At 36.2% G+C, this 23,754-nt stretch overlaps 10 non-coding genes across 10 annotated transcripts; all 10 read left to right on the forward strand.

The window, feature by feature from the left end:
• Positions 1-180: 180 nt before the first annotated feature.
• Trnal-cag (transfer RNA leucine (anticodon CAG)) lies at positions 181-264 on the forward strand. Its single transcript has one exon. It is a non-coding gene; the product is annotated as a tRNA-Leu (tRNA).
• A 3,483-nt stretch (positions 265-3,747) lies between these two features.
• Positions 3,748-3,831, forward strand: Trnal-cag (transfer RNA leucine (anticodon CAG)). The gene has a single exon. It is a non-coding gene; the product is annotated as a tRNA-Leu (tRNA).
• Positions 3,832-10,682: 6,851 nt separating this feature from the next.
• Trnal-cag (transfer RNA leucine (anticodon CAG)) lies at positions 10,683-10,766 on the forward strand. The gene has a single exon. It is a non-coding gene; the product is annotated as a tRNA-Leu (tRNA).
• A 542-nt stretch (positions 10,767-11,308) lies between these two features.
• Trnal-cag (transfer RNA leucine (anticodon CAG)) lies at positions 11,309-11,392 on the forward strand. Its single transcript has one exon. It is a non-coding gene; the product is annotated as a tRNA-Leu (tRNA).
• Positions 11,393-11,675: 283 nt separating this feature from the next.
• Trnal-cag (transfer RNA leucine (anticodon CAG)) lies at positions 11,676-11,759 on the forward strand. Its single transcript has one exon. It is a non-coding gene; the product is annotated as a tRNA-Leu (tRNA).
• A 3,468-nt stretch (positions 11,760-15,227) lies between these two features.
• Trnal-cag (transfer RNA leucine (anticodon CAG)) lies at positions 15,228-15,311 on the forward strand. The gene has a single exon. It is a non-coding gene; the product is annotated as a tRNA-Leu (tRNA).
• Positions 15,312-15,594: 283 nt separating this feature from the next.
• On the forward strand, positions 15,595-15,678 carry Trnal-cag (transfer RNA leucine (anticodon CAG)). The gene has a single exon. It is a non-coding gene; the product is annotated as a tRNA-Leu (tRNA).
• A 3,489-nt stretch (positions 15,679-19,167) lies between these two features.
• On the forward strand, positions 19,168-19,251 carry Trnal-cag (transfer RNA leucine (anticodon CAG)). The gene has a single exon. It is a non-coding gene; the product is annotated as a tRNA-Leu (tRNA).
• Positions 19,252-19,534: 283 nt separating this feature from the next.
• On the forward strand, positions 19,535-19,618 carry Trnal-cag (transfer RNA leucine (anticodon CAG)). The gene has a single exon. It is a non-coding gene; the product is annotated as a tRNA-Leu (tRNA).
• A 3,526-nt stretch (positions 19,619-23,144) lies between these two features.
• Trnal-cag (transfer RNA leucine (anticodon CAG)) lies at positions 23,145-23,228 on the forward strand. The gene has a single exon. It is a non-coding gene; the product is annotated as a tRNA-Leu (tRNA).
• Positions 23,229-23,754: the final 526 nt, after the last annotated feature.

Here is a 23,754-nt window from a genome sequence, read left to right on the forward strand (position 1 = left end):
ATCAACTGCCTGTATGAACCTGTACATACCTACCAGGTCTGACTATTAATGGGTCCATTTGTTGATCTAGGAAATTAAGCACAGCATCTCATAACGGACATATTCGGATGACTTAGCGATTTAAGGCACTGCATGAATACCGTAAGATTGTATCGGCAGGCACTACCTTGACCTGGATATATCAGGATGGCCGAGCGGTCTAAGGCGCTGCGTTCAGCTCGCAGTCGGGTCTTCCCGGCGTGGGTTCGAATCCCACTTCTGACAAACTGTTCTTTTGTCATAGAGCAGTATCTCTTATGACTCTAAAATAGAAAACATCAATCTTACAGCGTTCATGTATGCTGGCATATAACAGCTGTTTTAGTTAAATATGCTTTTCTGGCCCTTCAAATGTATTAATTTGTTGTCCTCTCTCTCTCTCTCTCTCACACACACACACACACACATAGACAAACACACACATACAAATCTCACGGATATCTACAGACGGGAAAGCGATACAACCTGCATGAGTGTTTCACTCACATTCATTCGAGTCCCATAAAGGTGACCTTTTTATTGTTTATGCTCAAACATTTATAATAAGCACAAGGTATTATCGAGAGGAGAAGTTTATCTCTTGTTATGTTAATGAGAAATTGTCATTTTTATATAAGTACCCGCTGGCGCTATGTTTGCGCGATTCACAAACAAGATGCCCATCTATCCACTGCCTGTCTAACTATATACGTCTACCTACCCTTCCCCCCCCCCCACGCACCGTCTCTCTCTCTCTCTCTCTCTCTCTCTCTCTCTCTCCCTCTCCTGGATGTATACATCCATAAAAGTGATCATGCACGCGTATCTATTACATAGTTGTTTGTCACTACAACTTAATATTTCCATTTGTCTCGATCACACAATCGTTCACTTTGTCTCTGTCAGATCAGGTTTGCCTTTCTCTGTACCTCGAAGAGAGATAACGCACAGACAATTATGATTTTCATGTCAGGATGGCCGAGTAGTCGCAGTCACATTTTCCTGGCTTCGCTTCGAATACCACTTCTGACAAACCGTAAAATGCAAATGTAGTTAGTTAAATAATAATAATAATAATAATAATAATGAGGACTTTGTATAGCGCCTAATCTTTAGAAGCTCTGAGAGCTTTACAACTTTTGACAACACCTATAATATAAAAAACATATACTGCTATGCTTATAAAAACAAACACCATGAAATTAGAAATCATAAAAAAACATGCTGAGAATATTTAAGGTAGGAAACATTATTCAGTTTTTTAGTTTCTTCTTGCAGTCGAAATAAGTGAGTTTTGAGAACCCTCTTGAATGTGATCACTGTGTCTTTGTTTCTACGTTCAGTGGGCAATTCATTCCAAATTGTTGGGACCTGGTATGCAAAAGAACGCTCTCCATATGACTTTGTTTCGTTAGTGGGAATAATGGGTATACGATTGTCAGAAGAGAAGCGTAAGTATCTTGCTGGTGTCTACACATGGGTGAGGTCGAATAAGTATGTTGGACTGGAGTCCGACATTGAAACGTAGCACAGAGAACAAATTTTATGTTTGATTCTGGATCAAATGCTGAGTATGTTACCAAAAATAGATCTATGATATCAATAAATGTGAAGAACTAAAAGATATACCATTCAGACGCTATGAAAGAAAACTTTCTTGGTGTGCTTATATTACGACCGAAAGCCAGACGGGCAATTCAAAGACATAAATCTTTTTTATTCGTACTTTTTATAATAAAAAAAATGAGATCATTTGCCTGATTCCTGATGATGCTGTCATTATTTAAAATACAGATCAAATAATACGGTGTATGGATCAGTTTTATGTTGAAATGTATTCATTGGTCACTAATAATGAAAATCGGAAAGGTTCGATTTGAAATTTTGTGATTTCTTACGTATCTGATAATGATAAATATATGTGTATGGTACAATAACTGGTGATGAACTATATACAGCTATAAAAGGGGTGTCTAGCAGTAAATAGTTTGATCTGGACGGACTGAGTGCTATTGTGTGTCTTGCAATAAATATCTTGATATAGACGGATTAAGCTGTTTTGGAAATTCTTTGATTGTATATACCTTTTGATCATATGGATCTTGACGAGACGTCAAGACCCGACAACAAAATGTGATCTAGTAATCACAATCGAATTACTATATTTATCATAATTTTTCTTCAACATTTCTAAAACCTGTTGCGAGAAAGAAACATTTAAATATATTTTCATTATATTTGTGTTGCATGCATGTTAGTCTTCGACCATTTTCCTAAATTCCCTATATTCGAAACGAACAACAAAAGAAATTGCTTAGCCTTTAAGAAATGAACTTCGTCTTAAATCATAAATTGTATTACATTTTCATCTGGTGACATGCGCATGAATATAAGTTTCTGAATGCAACACATACAACAAACAGTCTCATTCTTATAATTATTACTATCCAAAACACAAATCTTTTAAGCATACTTTCAGCAGACCCATACGTTTGAGTTACAGAATTTTTGCATTTATCAGATATAGCATCACAAAATTGTCACGAGTCCGATAGCCGTTGAACTGTTTCAAATGGAACATTTTCATTGGCTCTGGTAAGAACATGGCGTTATTTTTGACAGCTATTTACAGCGGGATTGGACAAATTAGATTCAAATCAGTATTCAGATGGGTTACAGAGAATGTTATTCAGTTCCATTTACATGTCAAGTGAGGCTACGACATAGTTGTACACGCTTTGCCCACTTTAGACGTGATTCTGTTGAAGCTAGGAAACCTCGGGGGAAAAAAGTAGTTCCAGCCTCGTTTAAGATTATGTTGATACAGGTTCACATAACAGATTGGTCGTTTTTCTACTTCTAGAAAAACGACAGTAAAATTTGGGCTCTTTCTTGAATAGAAATGGGTATGCATATGCTAAAAATTAAATGTTTGAATTCGGTTGCAAGTATATCATTTGCTAAAGATAGCTTTTCAAGCAACACTAAATTTCAGACGAATATAATAATAATGACTCTAACGTTGGGGGGGGGGGGGCTGAAACTCTGCTGTCTGAAAAGACTATCCAGCAATCCACAATGTATCCCTGTTTTTATATCCTTCCATTTCCTTTTCACTGCGTACTGAAACCACTTTTGATTCACTTTCAAAACCTAACATACCAATTTGGTAAAATAATTTTGTTCCTATACTTCAACCACTGACTTCTGACTTGGCCCCAATGTCAATTACGACTGGTTTTCAAACAACGTCACAACAGTGTTCTGTCAAGGGTACCTATTGCATTCATGTTCTCCCGTTCCTTAATATTTCAATTGTTCTCTATTACTTAACATTTGCATTTGTCTCTATCATTTAATGTTTCCTTTCCACTGTATTTCTAAGAGATAAGGTGCAGAAAACTAATGGATAGATCAGGATGGACAAGCGGTCTAAGATGCTGCATTCAAGTTGCAGTAGAATCCCACCCTCATCGACTTCTCTGCAAGGGAAAAATTAATAACTTTGTAGTTAATGTTATCATTATTACAGGCACAATATACAAGTACAAAGATAAAACGATAGATGATGGGAGATTATCCTGTGCTGTTACAAAATCTTTGTTGTTACAAAATCTTACTATTTATTCAATTAGTCGATGATTCGAGGCCTCAACGAGTCCTATTCAGTATGCTGACCTATCCGCCCTTTAATCTCTCTATGTGCGCTCGGAACTTTGTAATCCGTAGGTCAGGATGGCCGAGCGGTCTAAGGCGATGCGTTCAGGTCGCAGTCGGGTCCTCCCGGCGTGGGTTCGAATCCCACTTCTGACAAACTGTTCTTTTGTCATAGAGCAGTATCTCTTATGACTCTAAAATAGAAAACATCAATCTTACAGCGTTCATGTATGCTGGCATATAACAGCTGTTTTAGTTAAATATTCTTTTCTGGCCCTTCAAATGTATTAATTTGTTATCCTCTCTCTCTCTCTCTCTCTCTCTCTCTCGCCCTCTCTCTCTCTCTCACACACACACACACATAGACACACACACACACATACAAATCTCACGGATATCTACAGACGGGAAAGCGATACAACCTGCATGAGTGTTTCACTCACATTCATTCGAGTCCCAAAAAGGTTACCTTTTTATTGTTTATGCTCAAACAGTTATAATAAGCACAAGGTATTATCGAGAGGAGAAGTTTATCTCTTGTACGTTAATGAGAAATTGTCATTTTTATATAAGTACCCGCTGGCGCTATATTCCCGCGATTCACAAATAAGATGCCCATCTATCCACTGCCTGTCTAATTATATACGTCTACCTACCCTTCCCCCACCCCACACCGTCTCTCTCTCTCTCTCTCTCTCTCTCTCTCTCTTTATGGATGTATGCAGGATGGACAAGCGGTCTAAGATGATGCATTCAAGTTACAGTAGAATCCCTCCCACATCGACTTCTCTGCAACGAAAACATTAATAACTTTGTAGTTAATGTTATCATTATTAGAGGCACAATATACAAGTACAAAGATAAAAATATAGATGATAGGAGATTATCCTGTGCTGTTACAAAATCTTTGTTGTTACAAAATCTTACTATTTATTCAATTAATCGATGATTCTAGGCCTCAACGAGTCCTATTCAGTATGCTGACCTATACGCCCTTCAGTCTCTCTATGTGCACTCGGATCTTTGCAATGCATATGTCAGGATGGCCGAGCGGTCTAAGGCGCTGCGGAGACTTCCGGTTATGACATCAGAAGGAAAACACGTTTGATGATCGCTCCGTGAATTTTCAAGTTTTTTTCCTTTAATAGACATTTTTGCTGTTTTAATTTGTTACAGGTACGTTGATAAGATTTGTGTGATCGCATTCATATATAAGTGAGATATATTTTGAGTGTGTGGATAACTTGATCCACCACACAATATATTATTTTCTGTGACAATGAATACAAAGTCTGGTCGTGCTGCACGTGCAGCACAAGGAGCTGACTCACACTCTAATGACACCAGTGGAATAGCTAACAATAAGAATGGCATGTCGAGTAACATTGATAGACAGACAGGAGCTTCTCGTCGTTTTGGGAAAGAATGTACCGTGGTGATTGATGTAAAGGATGTGAAGAAAATAAAGGCAAGTGATATTGTTAGAAGTGTAGAAGAATTAACCGGAGATATGTCGGTCTATGCAGTTGTGCCCAAAGGTGCAAATTTGTATGAGGTCACACTACCGAGCAAGGAAGTAGCATATAATACCTTGTGTGGAATTGATATTGGAAGTGAACACTTTGATTGTACTCTATTATATTCAGACACTATCATTGTGTCAATTCTTCATTTACCAGCATACATCAACGATGATGATATAAGTATGAAGCTCGGTGAATACGGAGTAGAACTTCTTTCTCCCATTCAACGCAGATATTATCCTGGAACTAGTGTGGCTGATGGGACTCGTTATGTCAAATGTAAATTTCCACAGCAGGTAAAATCCTTGCCTTACAGTCTGAAATTTCAGACTGTTAATGGTCAACAATACTTTAGAGTATTACATGATAATCAAGTTAAGGTATGTTCTAGATGTCTAGATCCGGGACATGTTATAAAAGACTGCCCTGATTTTGTATGCTACAAGTGTGGGGAGCAAGGCCATGTAGCAAAAAATTGCACAAGGCAAAGATGTGATAGTTGTGGAAGTTTTCCTCTTATGTGTACATGCAGGATATGCGACAAATGCCACAAAGAGGCGCAAACATGTATGTGTTACAGAGAGGCCATTGCAGGCATTCATTCGCAAGTTGATGATGATACGAGGGAAGACATATTGGAGTTACCGAGTGAAGAAGATGATAAAGAAGAAATTGAGAATGCAAAAAAAGATAATGAGAGTGGAGAAAGTGGGGAAGAAAAAGAAAGAAGTGGAGTTGATATGACCAATGTAGAAATAGAGGAAGTAAACAACAATCATACAATTGGAGATGGATCGGGGACAGATTCAGATGATGACAGGAAGATGGCTGCAGACGTTGTTGAAAGATCAAACGAATCACGTACATGTCAAGAAAACGGTACTAATATCGAAAATTTCAAAGTAGTACAAAGGAGAAGGAGAAGGTTTAATCCAGTACCTAACATGAAATTGAATAACATGCGACGAACACCTATTAAGAAATGATCAAACACTCAACATTTTTTAATACTTTCAATACACTCATCATAATCATGGCTTTAAATATTGTATCTCTAAATGTAAATGGCTTGCGTAATTTGAATAAACTAAAGTCTGTTTTAGAAATATTTAAAGAGAAAAGAGGCCATATTTTATTATTGCAAGAAACCTTTTGGGATGATGAGTTTGTTGAAAGTATTAGAGAAAATGAGATTTGGAATGGTGACATATTTTATAGTAATGCAGACAATAAGAGGGCAGGTGTTGCTGTTTTAGTAGTGAGAGAATTGAGAAATCAGGTGACACAAGAAATGATTGAAAAGGGTAGGATTTTACATCTTAAAATAGCTATTGATGATAAAGTGATTGATTTAATCAATATTTATGCTCCAAATGTTGTGAAGGAAAGGTTTAACTTTTTCATGAAGCTAAATACATATTTACATAACAGTACTAGTGATAGCACTATCCTGGCTGGTGATTTTAATACAACTTTAGCAGGTATTGATCGACATAACAAAGCCTTACATATTGATGATGTAGCAGTGCGTGAACTTTATAAAATTATTCATGATAGGAATATTACCGATTTATGGAGATCACGAAATCCTAGTACTCGTAGTTTCTCCAGAAAACAAGTTGTACTAGGCGAAATGAAGCAGAGTAGAATAGATTATTTTTTTATTTCCTCAAAATTGCATTCCAATGTGCAAAATATTTATTATGCAGATACATCCTTTAGTGATCATTCTTTTGTATACCTTAAACTAAATACCTGCAAAGTGGAAACAGGGCCCGGATTATGGATACTAAATAACAATGTTCTTTTTGAGGAAAAATATGTACAAAGAGTGAAATCAATTCTTACCGAGGGAAAAACTGACGAAATGTATTTCAGTGAACCACTCATTTGGTGGGATAATGTAAAATACAAAATTAAAAAATTTTCCCAAGTATACTGTACAAGAAGAAATAAGGAAAGATTACAAGAATACTTTACATTGCAAAATAAATTAAAATCATTTTCAGAAAAAGTCGCAAATAAAGAATCATATGACATTAACAAATATGAAGAACTAAAACATCAGCTAAGTGACTATGAAACTGATTTTTGTCGGGGTGCTATATTGAGATCTAAGGCGAAATGGGCAATTGAAAGCGATAGAAATACTAAATACTTTCTAAATCTTGAGAAATATCGACACAACAAAAATGTAATCAATGAATTGATTGATGATGATGGTGCAATTATTTCAAATACAAGCGGGATCTTAGATGAAATACATCAGTTTTATAGTCATTTATATTCTTCGCTAACTGTTGATGATAATTGTACTGATTCACTTTTAAATTTTGTAAACTGTTCTGTATCTGATGAGGATAAAGATATGTGTGATGCCATAATAACAGTTGATGAAATACATACAGCTATAAAAGGGATGGCTAAAAATAAAAGCCCCGGCCCGGACGGATTGACAGTAGAGTGGTATTGTAAATTTTATGATTGTATATATGATATTCTGTTGCACATCTTTCAGAGTGTTAAGAATGACAATATTATGTCGAGATCAATGAGATTTGGGGTTATATCACTTATTTATAAAAATAAGGGGGATAATAGAAGATTGCAAAATTGGCGTCCTATCAGTTTACTTAATGTAGATTATAAAATTTTGGCAAGGATTTTGTCTACACGTTTAAAAATGGTATTACCCAAAATTATTTCTCAAACTCAGACATGTTGTATAGTTGGGAGAGATATTGCTGATACTATAGTCACTGTAAGAGATATTATAGATATGGTTGAGAGAGACAATCTTGAGGGATATATCTTAAAAATTGATCAAGAAAAAGCGTTTGACAGAGTTTGCCACTCATATCTGATTTCTGTTTTACGAAAGTTCGGTTTTGGTGACAATTTTATTCAGTGGATAAAGATATTTTATAATGAAATTAAAAGTAGTGTTAAATGCAATGGTCATCTAACGAAACCCTTTTTAATAAAAAATTCAGTCAGACAAGGTTGTCCTATATCAGCAATGTTATATGTATTAGCAGCAGAACCCTTAGGACTCGCTATCAAAGCAAATCCCACTATCAAAGGTATTCCACTCCCACTGTCTAGTAATACAAGTAAAGTTTTTCAACATGCAGATGATACAACCTTGACATTAGCGGACACACAATCCATTAATCAATCTTTTAATGTACTTGACTTGTATTGTAAAGGATCTGGTGCAAAGGTGAACAAGGAAAAGACAGAACTTCTGTGTATTGGATCTGGTAAACTTACTGATGATTATTGCAAACAATTACAAATTCAAATGTGTGATCAAGTCATCTTAATTTTGGGAGCTTATGTTGGAAAATGTGCAAAGTTATGTGAGCAACTGAACTGGAATGATAGATTGTCTAAAATTAAAAACTTATTGCAACTGTGGTCACAGAGATATTTGACAATACAAGGAAAAGTAACAGTTGTTAATAACTTATTAGTTTCTAGAGTATTGTACATAGTGTCAGTTCAGCCTCTTCCTGATATGATTGCTGATGAATTGAAGCAATTATTTCTCAGATTTATCTGGTCAGGAAAGTCCCATTTGGTTCACTATTATACAATAATTGGTGATAAGCGAAATGGCGGACTACAGTTAACTGATATAAAGATGAAAATGTATGCATTCAGACTAAAATTTTTAAAAAGATACTTTGATGTGAATTGCCATGCTATGTGGAAAAATACCTTTGATCACTTTTTATCTACTGTCCTGAACATGAGGTTGACCAAAGAGTTGTTTCTCATGTCTTTAAATAAGCAACAATTGAATACCCTACCTATATTTTACAGAGAAATGTTTCATGCATGGGAAAAACTTAGAAATAATATCGATACAAATATTGATGTGAGGAATGTTTTTGAACAACCTCTCTTTTTAAATCCTAATATTACATGTGCTGGTAAAACGTTGTTTTTCGCAGAATTTATAGAAGCAGGAATTGTTCGTGTTCAGGATATTACATATGAATTTGTACCTGGAATACTACCTTATAGAGCTATTCAAGAAATGATATGCAAATCAAATTCTGAGATCAAAACAGATAAGATAAAAAAAGACTATAATTGCATAATAGAAAGTATACCATTAGGCTGGAGAAATATTGTTGCAACAGAGTCAAAACCCACTGTAACCAATGGGAGAAATAATATGTTTCTCAGAGTTGATACAAAATTATATGACCTCTGTTTATGTACAACACAACTATTTTACAAGCTTTTATGTACGTTGATTTTTCAAGAACCAGCTTCTGTTTCCTTTTGGAGTAAGATATTTAGTTTGGAAAAGCATAAATACTGGAAATTGATACACCTACCTTTCAAGACCCCAGATTGTATAGATTTGGATTACAGAATAATGCACAATCGAATATTTACAAAAGAGAGACTAAAATACTATGGCAAAATTGATAATGACTTATGTCCAGTGTGCCAGTTGGAAACAGAGGATTTATTTCACATGTTTTTGAAGTGTCCTGAATTAAGCTCTTTTAAGAATTATATTGTATATATAGTTGAGATTCTTTTTAAAAATTGTAGAGTTGGTGTTCTCAATAGCACTTCTTTTCAACAAATGCTCATGATAGGATATAACAAAGAAACAAAATCAGTAAATAGTTATTTTTTTAACTACATTCTGAGCATTGCTCGATTGTGCATTTACAAAAGAAGAAACATTATGTCGTTATTAGGGAAACAAATAGACATCGAAAGATTGTTCCAATATTTGACTAGAAAATATATATCATATGCGTATCAACATTACAAAGACAAAAATCAGACTTTGATTACGAAGTATTTTGTAAAAGATAATCCTTTAATGAGAATAGAAGAGGATAAAGTGTTTATTACATTGTAGAATCATTGTTTTGTACTATAGCATTACAAAATAAAATTTTAGAATCATTGTTCTGTAATATAGCTTAACAAAATACTATTGTAGAATCATTGTTTTGTAATATAGCATTACAAAATACTATTGTAGAACCATTATTTTGTAATATAGCATTACAAACTACTATGTACATACTGACTGTATACTTTTAACTTATATACTGTACAAAGTGTTTTTTTAAATAAAGAAAGAAAAAAAAAATAAGGCGCTGCGTTCAGGTCGCAGTCGGGTCTTCCCGGCGTGGGTTCGAATCCCACTTCTGACAAACAGTTTTTATTTTCTATTTCCTTTAATAAAAAAAAATATTTTTTTTGCAATATACAAGTCACATTAATACAATTGTAAATATAACCATAAAATAATATTACGTGTCAACTACATGTATGAACCAGTGCATACCTACCAAGTCTGAATGTATTAATGGAGCAATTTTGTTTATCTGCCAAATTATCCATAGCATGTCATAACGGACATCTCCGGATGGCTTAGTGATTCAAGGCACTGTAAAAAATACTGTAAGATTGTGTCGGCAGGCACAACTTTGTGCTGGACATGTCAGGATGGCCGAGCGGTCTAAGGCGCTGCGTTCAGGTCGCAGTCGGGTCTTCCCGGCGTGGGTTCGAATCCCACTTCAGACAAACATTTTCTTTTTTTCAATCTTATTTAAAAGAAATAAATATTTTGTAAATCTACGAATCACTTTAATACAAGAGTAAATATCGGGCCCCGAGTGGCCGAGTGGTCTAAAGCGCTGACCGTTCCGGATCACTGCCATCTCACCTCTGTCTGCGTGGGTTCGAGTCCAAGGCTCGGCTAGCGTGGGTACGTGGGAAAGCCTGCCAGTAGCTTCTCGTGAGTCGGTGGTTCTTCCATGGGTTTTCCAGGGTTCTTCCTCCACCAGTTATACGGGCCGCCACGTATAGCCTATCTTGTGCTGAAAAATGGCGTTAAACCCTACAATAACAACAAGAGTAAATATAACCATGAATAATATTACGTATCAACCACCTGTATGAACCAGTGCATACCTACCAAATCTGAATATATTAATGCGTTCATTTGATTAGCTAGAAAACTAACCATAGCATCTCATAACGGAAATATCAGGATGGCTTAGCGATTTAAGGTAGTGCATGAATACTTAAGATTGTGTCGTCAGGTACTACCTTGTGCTGCATATGTCAGGATGGCCGAGCGGTCTAAGGCGCTGCGTTCAGGTCGCAGTCGGGTCTTCCCGGCGTGGGTTCGAATCCCACTTCTGACAAACAGTTTTTATTTTCTATCTTATTTAACAGAAATAACTATTTTTTGAAATATACAAGTCACTTTAATACAATTGTAAATATAACCATAAAACAATATTACGTATCAACTGCCTGTATGAACCTGTACATACCTACCAGGTCTGACTATTAATGGGTCCATTTGTTGATCTAGGAAATTAAGCACAGCATCTCATAACGGACATATTCGGATGACTTAGCGATTTAAGGCACTGCATGAATACCGTAAGATTGTATCGGCAGGCACTACCTTGACCTGGATATATCAGGATGGCCGAGCGGTCTAAGGCGCTGCGTTCAGCTCGCAGTCGGGTCTTCCCGGCGTGGGTTCGAATCCCACTTCTGACAAACTGTTCTTTTGTCATAGAGCAGTATCTCTTATGACTCTAAAATAGAAAACATCAATCTTACAGCGTTCATGTATGCTGGCATATAACAGCTGTTTTAGTTAAATATGCTTTTCTGGCGCTTCAAATGTATTAATTTGTTATCCTCTCTCTCTCTCTCTCTCTCTCTCTCTCTCACACACACACACACATAGACACACACACACACATACAAATCTCACGGATATCTACAGACGGGAAAGCGATACAACCTGCATGAGTGTTTCACTCACATTCATTCGAGTCCCATAAAGGTGACCTTTTTATTGTTTATGCTCAAACATTTATAATAAGCACAAGGTATTATCGAGAGGAGAAGTTTATCTCTTGTTATGTTAATGAGAAATTGTCATTTTTATATAAGTACCCGCTGGCGCTATATTCCCGCGATTCACAAACAAGATGCCCATCTATCCACTGCCTGTCTAACTATATACGTCTACCTACCCTTCCCCCCCCCCACACGCACCGTCTCTCTCTCTCTCTCTCTCTCTCTCTCTCCTGGATGTATACATCCATAAAAGTGATCATGCACGCGTATCTATTACATAGTTGTTTGTCACTACAACTTAATATTTCCATTTGTCTCGATCACACAATCGTTCACTTTGTCTCTGTCAGATCAGGTTTGCCTTTCTCTGTACTTCGAAGAGAGATAACGCACAGACAATTATGATGGTCATGTCAGGATGGCCGAGTAGTCGCAGTCACATTTTCCTGGCTTCGCTTCGAATACCACTTCTGACAAACCGTAAAATGCAAATGTAGTTAGTTAAATAATAATAATAATTATAATAATAATAATAATAATAATAATAATGAGGACTTTCTATAGCGCCTAATCTTTAGAAGCTCTGAGAGCTTTACAACTTTTGACAACACCTATAATATAAAAAAAACATATACTGCTATGCTTATAAAAACAAACACCATGAAATTAGAAATCATAAAAAAAACATGCTGAGAATATTTAAGGTAGGAAACATTATTCAGTCTTTTAGTTTCTTCTTGCAGTCGAAATAAGTGAGTTTTGAGAACCCTCTTGAATGTGATCACTGTGTCTTTGTTTCTACGTTCAGTGGGCAATTCATTCCAGATTGTTGGGACCTGGTATGCAAAAGAACGCTCTCCATATGACTTTGTTTCGTTAGTGGGAATAATGGGTATACGATTGTCAGAAGAGAAGCGTAAGTATCTTGCTGGTGTCTACACATGGGTGAGGTCGAATAAGTATGTTGGACTGGAGTCCGACAGTGAAACGTAGCACAGAGAACAAATTTTATGTTTGATTCTGGATCAAATGCTGTGTATGTTACCAAAAATAGATCTATGATATTAATAAATATGAAGAACTAAAAGATATACCATTCAGACGCTATGAAAGAAAACTTTCTTGGTGTGCTTATATTACGACCGAAAGCCAGACGGGCAATTCAAACACATAAATCTCTCTTATTCCTACTTCTTATAATAAAAAAATGAGATCATTTGCCTGATTCCTGATGATGTTGTCATTATTTAAAATACAGATCAAATAATACGGTGTATGGATCAGTTTTATGTTGAAATGTATTCATTGGTCACTAATAATGAAAATAGGAAAGGTTCGATTTGAAATTTTGTGATTTCTTACGTATCTGATAATGATAAATATATGTGTGATGGTACAATAACTGGTGATGAAATATATACAGCTATAAAAGGGGTGTCTAGCAGTAAATAGTTTGATCTGGACGGACTGAGTGCTATTGTGTGTCTTGCAATACATATCTTGATATAGACGGATTAAGCTGTTTTGGAAATTCTTTGACTGTATATACCTTTTGATCATATGGATCTTGACGAGACGTCAAGACCCGACAACAAAATGTGATCTAGTAATCACAATCGAATTACTATATTTATCATAATTTTTCTTCAACATTTCTAAAACCTGTTGCGAGAAAGAAACATTTAAATATATTTTCATTATATTTGTGTTGCATGCATGTTAGTCTTCGACCATTTTCCTAAATTCCCTATATTCGAAACGAACAACAAAAGAAATTGCTTAGCCTTTTAGAAATGAACTTCGTCTTAAATCATAAATTGTATTACATTTTCATCTGGTGACATGCAACAAACAGTCTCATTCTTATAATTATTACTATCCAAAACACAAATCTTTTAAGCATACTTCCAGCAGACCCATACGTTTGATTTACAGAATTTTTGCATTTATCAGATATAGCATCACAAAATTGTCACGAGTCCGATAGCCGTTGAACTGTTTCAAATGGAACATTTTCAGTGGCTCTGCTGAGAACTTGGCGTTATTTTTGACAGCTATTTACAGCGGGATTGGACAAATTAGATTCAAATTAGTATTCAGATGGGTTACAGAGAATGTTAGTCACTTCCATTTACATGTCAAGTGAGGCTACGACATAGTTGTACACGCTATGCCCACTTTAGACGTGCCTCTATTGGAACTAGGAAACCTCGGGGGAAAAAGTAGTTCCAGCCTCCTTTAAGAGTATGTTGATACAGGTTCACAGAACAGCTCGGTCGTTTTTCTACTTCTGGAAAAGCGACAGTAAAATTTGGGCTATTTCTTGAATAAACATGGATACTCATATGCAAAAAATTAAATGTTTGAATTTGGTAGCAAGTATATCATTTGCTTAAGATAGCTTTTCAAGCAACACTAAATTTCAGACGAATATAATAATAACGACTCTAACGTTGGGGAGGGGGGCTGAAACTCTGCTGTCCGAGAAAACTATCCAGTAATCCACACTTTATCCCTTTTTTTATATCCTTCTATTTCCTTTTCACTGCGTACTGAAACCACTTCTGATTCACTTGCAAAACCTAACATACCAATTTGGTAAAATAATTTTGTTCCTATACTTCAACCACTGACTTCTGACTTGGCCCCAATATCAATTACGACTGGTTTTCAAGCACGTCTCAACAGTGTTCTGTCACGCGTACCTATTACATTGATGTTTCTTCCTGTTCCTTAATATTTCAATTGTTCTCTATTACTTAACATTTGCATTTGTCTCTATCATTTAATGTATCCTTTCCACTGTATTTCTAAGAGATAAGGTGCAAAAAACTAATGGATATATCAGGATGGACAAGCGGTCTAAGGTGCTGCATTCAAGTTGTATTAGAATCTCACCCTCATCGACTTCTCTGCAACGAAAAAACTGATAACTTTGTAGTTAATGTTATCATTATTACAGGCAGAATATACAAGTACAAAGATAAAACGATTGATGATAGGAGATTATCCTGTGCTGTTACAAAATATTTGTTGTTACAAAATCTTACTATTTATTCAATTAGTCGATGATTCTAGGCCTCAACGAGTCCTATTCAGTATGCTGACCTATACGCCCTTCAATCTCTCTATGTGCACTCGGCACTTTGTAAACCATATGTCAGGATGGCCGAGCGGTCTAAGGCGCTGCGTTCAGGTCGCAGTCGGGTCTTCCCGGCGTGGGTTCGAATCCCACTTCTGACAAACAGTTTTTATTTTCTATCTTATTTAACAGAAATAACTATTTTTTGAAATATACAAGTCACTTTAATACAATTGTAAATATAACCATAAAACAATATTACGTATCAACTGCCTGTATGAACCTGTACATACCTACCAGGTCTGACTATTAATGGGTCCATTTGTTGATCTAGGAAATTAAGCACAGCATCTCATAACGGACATATTCGGATGACTTAGCGATTTAAGGCACTGCATGAATACCGTAAGATTGTATCGGCAGGCACTACCTTGACCTGGATATATCAGGATGGCCGAGCGGTCTAAGGCGCTGCGTTCAGCTCGCAGTCGGGTCTTCCCGGCGTGGGTTCGAATCCCACTTCTGACAAACTGTTCTTTTGTCATAGAGCAGTATCTCTTATGACTCTAAAATAGAAAACATCAATCTTACAGCGTTCATGTATGCTGGCATATAACAGCTGTTTTAGTTAAATATGCTTTTCTGGCGCTTCAAATGTATTAATTTGTTATCCTCTCTCTCTCTCTCTCTCTCTCACACACACACACACACACATAGACACACACACACACATACAAATCTCACGGATATCTACAGACGGGAAAGCGATACAACCTGCATGAGTGTTTCACTCACATTCATTCGAGTCCCATAAAGGTGACCTTTTTATTGTTTATGCTCAAACATTTATAATAAGCACAAGGTATTATCGAGAGGAGAAGTTTATCTCTTGTTATGTTAATGAGAAATTGTCATTTTTATATAAGTACCCGCTGGCGCTATATTCCCGCGATTCACAAACAAGATGCCCATCTATCCACTGCCTGTCTAACTATATACGTCTACCTACCCTTCCCCCCCCCCCACACGCACCGTCTCTCTCTCTCTCTCTCTCTCTCTCTCTCTCTCTCTCTCCTGGATGTATACATCCATAAAAGTGATCATGCACGCGTATCTATTACATAGTTGTTTGTCACTACAACTTAATATTTCCATTTGTCTCGATCACACAATCGTTCACTTTGTCTCTGTCAGATCAGGTTTGCCTTTCTCTGTACTTCGAAGAGAGATAACGCACAGACAATTATGATGGTCATGTCAGGATGGCCGAGTAGTCGCAGTCACATTTTCCTGGCTTCGCTTCGAATACCACTTCTGACAAACCGTAAAATGCAAATGTAGTTAGTTAAATAATAATAATAATTATAATAATAATAATAATAATAATCATAATAATAATAATAATGAGGACTTTCTATAGCGCCTAATCTTTAGAAGCTCTGAGAGCTTTACAACTTTTGACAACACCTATAATATAAAAAAAAACATATACTGCTATGCTTATAAAAACAAACACCATGAAATTAGAAATCATAAAAAAAACATGCTGAGAATATTTAAGGTAGGAAACATTATTCAGTCTTTTAGTTTCTTCTTGCAGTCGAAATAAGTGAGTTTTGAGAACCCTCTTGAATGTGATCACTGTGTCTTTGTTTCTACGTTCAGTGGGCAATTCATTCCAGATTGTTGGGACCTGGTATGCAAAAGAACGCTCTCCATATGACTTTGTTTCGTTAGTGGGAATAATGGGTATACGATTGTCAGAAGAGAAGCGTAAGTATCTTGCTGGTGTCTACACATGGGTGAGGTCGAATAAGTATGTTGGACTGGAGTCCGACAGTGAAACGTAGCACAGAGAACAAATTTTATGTTTGATTCTGGATCAAATGCTGAGTATGTTACCAAAAATAGATCTATGATATTAATAAATATGAAGAACTAAAAGATATACCATTCAGACGCTATGAAAGAAAACTTTCTTGGTGTGCTTATATTACGACCGAAAGCCAGACGGGCAATTCAAACACATAAATCTCTCTTATTCCTACTTCTTATAATAAAAAAATGAGATCATTTGCCTGATTCCTGATGATGCTGTCATTATTTAAAATACAGATCAAATAATACGGTGTATGGATCAGTTTTATGTTGAAATGTATTCATTGGTCACTAATAATGAAAATAGGAAAGGTTCGATTTGAAATTTTGTGATTTCTTACGTATCTGATAATGATAAATATATGTGTGATGGTACAATAACTGGTGATGAACTATATACAGCTATAAAAGGGGTGTCTAGCAGTAAATAGTTTGATCTGGACGGACTGAGTGCTATTGTGTGTCTTGCAATACATATCTTGATATAGACGGATTAAGCTCTTTTGGAAATTCTTTGATTGTATATACCTTTTGATCACATGGATCTTGACGAGACGTCAACACCCGACAACAAAATGTGATCTAGTAATCACAATCGAATTACTATATTTATCATAATTTTTCTTCAACATTTCTAAAACCTGTTGCGAGAAAGAAACATTTAAATATATTTTCATTATATTTGTGTTGCATGCATGTTAGTCTTCGACCATTTTCCTAAATTCCCTATATTCGAAACGAACAACAAAAGAAATTGCTTAGCTTTTTAGAAATGAACTTCGTCTTAAATCATAAATTGTATTACATTTTCATCTGGTGACATGCAACAAACAGTCTCATTCCTATAATTATTACTATCCAAAACACAAATCTTTTAAGCATACTTCCAGCAGACCCATACGTTTGATTTACAGAATGTTTGCATTTATCAGATATAGCATCACAAAATTGTCACGAGTCCGATAGCCGTTGAACTGTTTCAAATGGAACATTTTCAGTGGCTCTGCTGAGAACTTGGCGTTATTTTTGACAGCTATTTACAGCGGGATTGGACAAATTAGATTCAAATTAGTATTCAGATGGGTTACAGAGAATGTTAGTCACTTCCATTTACATGTCAAGTGAGGCTACGACATAGTTGTACACGCTATGCCCACTTTAGACGTGCCTCTATTGGAACTAGGAAACCTCGGGGGAAAAAAGTAGTTCCAGCCTCCTTTAAGAGTATGTTGATACAGGTTCACAGAACAGCTGGGTCGTTTTTCTACTTCTGGAAAAGCGACAGTAAAATTTGGGCTATTTCTTGAATAAACATGGATACTCATATGCAAAAAATTAAATGTTTGAATTTGGTAGCAAGTATATCATTTGCTTAAGATAGCTTTTCAAGCAACACTAAATCTCAGACGAATATAATAATAACGACTCTAACGTTGGGGAGGGGGGCTGAAACTCTGCTGTCCGAAAAAACTATTCAGTAATCCACACTTTATCCCTTTTTTTATATCCTTCTATTTCCTTTTCACTGCGTACTGAAACCACTTCTGATTCACTTGCAAAACCTAACATACCAATTTGGTAAAATAATTTTGTTCCTATACTTCAACCACTGACTTCTGACTTGGCCCCAATATCAATCACGACTGGTTTTCAAGCACGTCTCAACAGTGTTCAGTCACGCGTACCTATTACATTGATGTTTCTTCCTGTTCCTTAATATTTCAATTGTTCTCTATTACTTAACATTTGCATTTGTCTCTATCATTTAATGTTTCCTTTCCACTGTATTTCTAAGAGATAAGGTGCAAAAAACTAATGGATATATCAGGATGGACAAGCGGTCTAAGGTGCTGCATTCAAGTTGTATTAGAATCTCACCCTCATCGACTTCTCTGCAACGAAAAAACTGATAACTTTGTAGTTAATGTTATCATTATTACAGGCAGAATATACAAGTACAAAGATAAAACGATTGATGATAGGAGATTATCCTGTGCTGTTACAAAATCTTTGTTGTTACAAAATCTTACTATTTATTCAATTAGTCGATGATTCTAGGCCTCAACGAGTCCTATTCAGTATGCTGACCTATACGCCCTTCAATCTCTCTATGTGCACTCGGCACTTTGTAAACCATATGTCAGGATGGCCGAGCGGTCTAAGGCGCTGCGTTCAGGTCGCAGTCGGGTCTTCCCGGCGTGGGTTCGAATCCCACTTCTGACAAACAGTTTTTATTTTCTATCTTATTTAACAGAAATAACTATTTTTTGAAATATACAAGTCACTTTAATACAATTGTAAATATAACCATAAAACAATCTTACGTATCAACTGCCTGTATGAACCTGTACATACCTACCAGGTCTGACTATTAATGGGTCCATTTGTTGATCTAGGAAATTAAGCACAACATCTCATAACGGAAATATCCTGATGACTTAGCGATTTAAGGCACTACATGAATACCGTAAGATTGTATCGGCAGGCACTACCTTGTCCTGGATATATCAGGATGGCCGAGCGGTCTAAGGCGCTGCGTTCAGATCGCAGTCGGGTCTTCCAGGCGTGGGTTCGAATCCCACTTCTGACAAACTGTTCTTTTGTCATAGAGCAGTATCTCTTATGACTCTAAAATAGAAAACATCAATCTTACAGCGTTCATGTATGCTGGCATATAACAGCTGTTTTAGTTAAATATGCTTTTCTGGCGCTTCAAATGTATTAATTTGTTATCCTCTCTCTCTCTCTCTCTCTCTCTCTCTCTCACACACACACACATACACACACACACACACACACACACACACATAGACACACACACACACATACAAATCTCACGGATATCTACAGACGGGAAAGCGATACAACCTGCATGAGTGTTTCACTCACATTCATTCGAGTCCCATAAAGGTGACCTTTTTATTGTTTATGCTCAAACATTTATAATAAGCACAAGGTATTATCGAGAGGAGAAGTTTATCTCTTGTTATGTTAATGAGAAATTGTCATTTTTATATAAGTACCCGCTGGCGCTATATTCCCGCGATTCACAAACAAGATGCCCATCTATCCACTGCCTGTCTAACTATATACGTCTACCTACCCTTCCCCCCCCCACGCACCGTCTCTCTCTCTCTCTCTCTCTCTCTCTCTCTCTCTCTCTCTCCCTCTCCTGGATGTATACATCCATAAAAGTGATCATGCACGCGTATCTATTACATAGTTGTTTGTCACTACAACTTAATATTTCCATTTGTCTCTATCAGAGAATCGTTCACTTTGTCTCTGTCAGATCAGGTTTGCCTTTCTCTGTACCTCGAAGAGAGATAACGCACAGACAATTATGATTTTCATGTCAGGATGGCCGAGTAGTCGCAGTCACATTTTCCTGGCTTCGCTTCGAATACCACTTCTGACAAACCGTAAAATGCAAATGTAGTTAGTTAAATAATAATAATAATAATAATAATGAGGACTTTGTATAGCGCCTAATCTTTAGAAGCTCTGAGAGCTTTACAACTTTTGACAACACCTATAATATAAAAAAACATATACTGCTATGCTTATAAAAACAAACACCATGAAATTAGAAATCATAAAAAAAACATGCTGAGAATATTTAAGGTAGGAAACATTATTCAGTCTTTTAGTTTCTTCTTGCAGTCGAAATAAGTGAGTTTTGAGAACCCTCTTGAATGTGATCACTGTGTCTTTGTTTCTACGTTCAGTGGGCAATTCATTCCAAATTGTTGGGACCTGGTATGCAAAAGAACGCTCTCCATATGACTTTGTTTCGTTAGTGGGAATAATGGGTATACGATTGTCAGAAGAGAAGCGTAAGTATCTTGCTGGTGTCTACACATGGGTGAGGTCGAATAAGTATGTTGGACTGGAGTCCGACAGTGAAACGTAGCACAGAGAACAAATTTTATGTTTGATTCTGGATCAAATGCTGAGTATGTTACCAAAAATAGATCAATGATATCAATAAATGTGAAGAACTAAAAGATATACAATTCAGACGCTATGAAAGAAAACTTTCTTGGTGTGCTTATATTACGACCGAAAGCCAGACAGGCAATTCAAAGACATAAATCTTTCTTATTCGTACTTCTTATAATAAAAAAAAATGAGATCATTTGCCTGATTCCTGATGATGCTGTCATTATTTAAAATACAGATCAAATAATACGGTGTATGGATCAGTTTTATGTTGAAATGTATTCATTGGTCACTAATAATGAAAATCGGAAAGGTTCGATTTGAAATTTTGTGATTTCTTACGTATCTGATAATGATAAATATATGTGTATGGTACAATAACTGGTGATGAACTATATACAGCTATAAAAGGGGTGTCTAGCAGTAAATAGTTTGATCTGGACGGACTGAGTTCTATTGTGTGTCTTGCAATAAATATCTTGATATAGACGGATTAAGCTGTTTTGGAAATTCTTTGACTGTATATACCTTTTGATCATATGGATCTTGACGAGACGTCAAGACCCGACAACAAAATGTGATCTAGTAATCACAATCGAATTACTATATTTATCATAATTTTTCTTCAACATTTCTAAAACCTGTTGCGAGAAAGAAACATTTAAATATATTTTCATTATATTTGTGTTGCATGCATGTTAGTCTTCGACCATTTTCCTAAATTCCCTATATTCGAAACGAACAACAAAAGAAATTGCTTAGCCTTTAAGAAATGAACTTCGTCTTAAATCATAAATTGTATTACATTTTCATCTGGTGACATGCGCATGAATATAAGTTTCTGAATGCAACACATACAACAAACAGTCTCATTCTTATAATTATTACTATCCAGAACACAAATCTTTTAAGCATACTTTCAGCAGACCCATACGTTTGATTTACAGAATTTTTGCATTTTAGCAGATATAGCATCACAAAATTGTCACGAGTCCGATAGCCGTTGAACTGTTTCAAATGGAACATTTTCATTGGCTCTGGTAAGAACATGGCGTTATTTTTGACAGCTATTTACAGCGGAATTGGACAAATTAGATTCAAATCAGTATTCAGATGGGTTACAGAGAATGTTATTCAGTTCCATTTACATGTCAAGTGAGGCTACGACATAGTTGTACACGCTTTGCCCACTTTAGACGTGATTCTATTGAAGCTAGGAAACCTCGGGGGAAAAAAGTAGTTCCAGCCTCGTTTAAGATTATGTTGATACAGGTTCACATAACAGATGGGTCGTTTTTCTGCTTCTGGAAAAACGACAGTAAAATTTGGGCTATTTCTTGAATAGAAATGGGTATGCATATGCTAAAAATTAAATGTTTGAATTCGGTTGCAAGTATATCATTTGCTAAAGATAGCTTTTCAAGCAACACTAAATTTCAGACGAATATAATAATAATGACTCTAACGTTGGGCGGGGGGGGGCTGAAACTCTGCTGTCTGAAAAGACTATCCAGCAATCCACAATGTATCCCTGTTTTTATATCCTTCCATTTCCTTTTCACTGCGTACTGAAACCACTTTTGATTCACTTTCAAAACCTAACATACCAATTTGGTAAAATAATTTTGTTCCTATACTTCAACCACTGACTTCTGACTTGGCCCCAATGTCAATTACGACTGGTTTTCAAACAACGTCACAACAGTGTTCTGTCAAGGGTACCTATTGCATTCATGTTCTCCCGTTCCTTAATATTTCAATTGTTCTCTATTACTTAACATTTGCATTTGTCTCTATCATTTAATGTTTCCTTTCCACTGTATTTCTAAGAGATAAGGTGCAGAAAACTAATGGATAGATCAGGATGGACAAGCGGTCTAAGATGCTGCATTCAAGTTGCAGTAGAATCCCACCCTCATCGACTTCTCTGCAAGGGAAAAATTAATAACTTTGTAGTTAATGTTATCATTATTACAGGCACAATATACAAGTACAAAGATAACACGATAGATGATGGGAGATTATCCTGTGCTGTTACAAAATCTTTGTTGTTACAAAATATTACTATTTATTCAATTAGTCGATGATTCGAGGCCTCAACGAGTCCTATTCAGTATGCTGACCTATCCGCCCTTTAATCTCTCTATGTGCGCTCGGAACTTTGTAATCCGTAGGTCAGGATGGCCGAGCGGTCTAAGGCGATGCGTTCAGGTCGCAGTCGGGTCCTCCCGGCGTGGGTTCGAATCCCACTTCTGACAAACTGTTCTTTTGTCATAGAGCAGTATCTCTTATGACTCTAAAATAGAAAACATCAATCTTACAGCGTTCATGTATGCTGGCATATAACAGCTGTTTTAGTTAAATATGCTTTTCTGGCCCTTCAAATGTATTAATTTGTTATCCTCTCTCTCTCTCTCTCTCTCTCTCTCTCTCACACACACACACACACACACATAGACACACACACACACATACAAATCTCACGGATATCTACAGACGGGAAAGCGATACAACCTGCATGAGTGTTTCACTCACATTCATTCGAGTCCCAAAAAGGTTACCTTTTTATTGTTTATGCTCAAACAGTTATAATAAGCACAAGGTATTATCGAGAGGAGAAGTTTATCTCTTGTACGTTAATGAGAAATTGTCATTTTTATATAAGTACCCGCTGGCGCTATATTCCCGCGATTCACAAATAAGATGCCCATCTATCCACTGCCTGTCTAATTATATACGTCTACCTACCCTTCCCCCACCCCACACCGTCTCTCTCTCTCTCTC

This window comes from Sinohyriopsis cumingii, chromosome 17, assembly GCF_028554795.1.
Source record: "Sinohyriopsis cumingii isolate HCF-2022 chromosome 17, ASM2855479v2, whole genome shotgun sequence".
In the NCBI taxonomy this organism is placed as follows: Eukaryota; Metazoa; Mollusca; class Bivalvia; order Unionida; family Unionidae; genus Sinohyriopsis; species Sinohyriopsis cumingii.